Genomic DNA, 3,493 nt, shown 5'->3' with positions numbered 1-3,493 from the left:
CACTCTTGTGTATGTTTTAATTGCAGCAAATATATTTTTCTTGCCATGTAGTTACTTGCTGAGAAGTTAAACTGAATGATCACCATGACTGATGAATCAGGACATCTTAGAATTTTCACAACTCTTCTAACAAATTCATATTCCCAGTACTGTACTCATTCCAGTCCAAAGATGCAATGTGTGCAAAGAAGGTAAAACTTGTACATTAATCTGCATACATAGCAGTTGAATCAAGTTTCTCAAAAGTAAAATATTCAGTGCACAGGATAGGTTGGTTTTTGTTATGGGTTTGCCATTTTTTAGTGTGATATATGGTGGCCAGTGTAACTGGTGGAGGAAAAGAGTATGGGAAAACCCTGACAAAAACCACTGACATTTGGGATGCTACTGGCAAACTTTCTCACATACCCATATTGGCTTACCCTGAGATTTGAACTCGTGTGGACAGAGGTGTGATGCCAGTGATCAGTAAAGGCAAGTACTTTAGACTAATTGGCCACACAGGGCACCTACATGGAAAATAGTTCACCGTTCTTTTAAGTTCTGGCAAGAAACTAAATATTCTGTTTGTATGCAGGGAATGTTCAGATACTAGTTATGGTTAAATTTTGTACTCTGTAACCTTTTACCTTTTACTTAGTATGTCTAATCCTCCAATACTAAGGGCTGATAACTCCACTTCTCTACATTCATCAATCCTTGGTGTCCAGCATGTAATATAGTTTTAACCTTCGTTAATTTTTTGAGACACCTGCTTCTTGAGATTTCTCTCAGGTATTCCCATTGTTTTCTTCTTCATTCTATGCATATGTATAGTAAAGTGTGTGGAACTAGTTCAAACCTAAACTGTAGTATTTCTAATCTTCAAAGTGCCACAAGCTGTGCTATCTCTACACTGACTACATTGAGATATTGATATATTGACAGCAAACAAAATGGAGACCAAATTTCTCTGTATGCCTTGCAGCAGAAATGGATCTGATGGAATAAAACTGGTAAAATAAAATAGGCTTCTTTGTAACAGATAAAGCTGTACTATGGGGCTTTTCAACATGTCAAATTGTTACATATATTTAATCTGTATTATTTATTTTTATCACGACATGCTGTGGGTTATGTAGAATTGTATTTTTGTAGCCGTGTCCAAAATCAGCTTTTTTAATCAACATTGTTTACATTTTTCTGACTGAAGGATAATTATTAAGATTATTATCTTGGTCTGAGTCAAGGACATTGTGTTTACCATGTTCTTCATTATAATTTTAGTAGCAGACATTCTAACTAATAACTTACCTTGTAAACATTTGGAACCTTCCAGAATGAAATTTTCCACAAGCTAATTTTTTTAAAATAGAAAATACCAATCGTAACCTTGGTCAGGTAGAGAAGTATGAAATCTTGTTTATTGGGGAAATTATTTATTCCTGCAATAACGTCTGAAGCAGAAATCGGTGTTACTGTTTTGTCCAATTTTTGATTTGGGCTGAAATTTATTTATTTATTCAAATTATTTACTCACTGGAAATAGAAACTGCTTAGCTAAAATAATATTCTTGGAAATATAGACTTGGATTTACAGTAAAGTTCAAATAAGGATATTTTCTTGGATATTAGTGATGTAATTTAACCCCAAAAAATGTTGACACATCAATAATATTCAGGCCATCACAGGCCCATCAACACTTCCAGCACTGGATTTATTTTGGAATGCCACTAAAGTTTATTCAGAACTTTAATCATCAGGACATGTGTTAGAAATGCTAGGATTATTTGGAATTTAATTCGCAATACCATAAGTTGTTTTAAATTTTCTCTTAGCATTTTAGGGAAATGAATTGTTTGTTAAATTCTAAAAAAATTTGTTGGTTGTTGCTCTTTTCTATTACTAGGATCATAGATCTACATTTAGACCATTTACATTTATACATTTAGTATTGGCACATTAGCACCAGTTCTGAGTAATCTATGAATGTAAATGGCTCAGAATGTTGCATATTATACTTGCTTGTTGGGCAGTGGCAAAACAAAAATCCTTCATGAAAAGTTATGATAACATGATCTGTAAACTCAGATAAACATAATATATGAATGTCACAGATGGACAACTGCTAGACAACTTCTCAGCAACAAGACAATATGAGGAAAAAAAAGAGAAAATGGTATTATCTTTTATTTGCGATTCCTAATAGATTAAGTAAAAATAGAAATGTGCAACACCTTCCAGCAGGACTGAAGGTAAGTTACAAATATTGTGAAATTTCGACAGCTATCTATATGACAAAAGTTGTTAAATAATTTTGATTGCAACCGTAATCATTTACCAATCAACCAGCTTTTCAAAGAAGGTGGCCTGAGACAATCATGGATTTTCCAAATACGCTGCATAGATTACCCTCTGTACTTTGTTTGCATGGGGTTATGACAAGATTTCCATGAAACCACTGCTGTAGCTTAAGTATTTTATTTTAAAGTCAATATTATTGATTCAAGAGATGTAGTGATAATAACATCAAGTTATCCTCCATGCTGAATGTCAGAGATTTGCATAATTTTCATTCTAGACATCTACATTTCCTACGAAGAGTTTTAAGAAAACATCATGCTAACCTGACCATTTATGAATGAGGTTAGTAGGTTGTTTGATTTTTAATGGCATTTGATTGGCTATATCATGCCTAGGAAATGGGAGCTTTCCTTAGGACATACTGACCCAGACTAGCCAGGGTGCATATCAAACCTATAACTCTTTGATTATGAGTTTAACTTTGCCAGCTGAGTCACCATGGTTTCTTGTGTAGGAGAAGAAGCAACAAGATTTTTAAAATAAGTATTGTGACATGTTAGAAAAAAAATCAGCACAATCTGTATTCAGGACCATCAACATGTCACAAGTCTTTTAGTGCAAACCCCCATGTCAATATGACCATCCACTCAGAAGAAGTACCAACAACAGGAGTTTTAAGATGTCCACTATGATAGGTATGTTGGATGTCAGATCAGCACCATTTTATTCAGATCCATCAACAAATGACAAAATTTTCTTTTACAGTCAAAACCCATGTTTATATAATCACCTGTTTATGAGGTAGCCATTACAAAATTTCCAAGACATCCACTACATTGCTATAATTGATATTCAAGTGGTGCCACTTTCATGGTGTTGTTGTAGGGTTTAATGCCATTTTTCAGCACATGATAGGCTATACATGGTAGCCAGTATTAATGGTGGAGGAAGAATCCGGGAAAACCCCGGAAAGAACCACTGACCCATGAGAAGCTACTGGCAAGCTTTTTCACATACCCACATTGGTCGATTCTGAGATTCGAACCCATGCAGACAGAGGTGAGATGGCAGTGATCCATAATGGAGAGTTCTTTAGACCACTCGGGGCCCTGCCACTTTCATGTAGGACAAACTAGACACATCTATGTATAGGGTTTCAGCATAATACTGGCCATATGCTGCTGATCTTAGAATGAAATTGGATGCACA

Source organism: Sinohyriopsis cumingii, chromosome 2 (genome assembly GCF_028554795.1).
Source record: "Sinohyriopsis cumingii isolate HCF-2022 chromosome 2, ASM2855479v2, whole genome shotgun sequence".
Classification (NCBI taxonomy): Eukaryota; Metazoa; Mollusca; class Bivalvia; order Unionida; family Unionidae; genus Sinohyriopsis; species Sinohyriopsis cumingii.
This window is presented reverse-complemented; position numbering follows the sequence as displayed.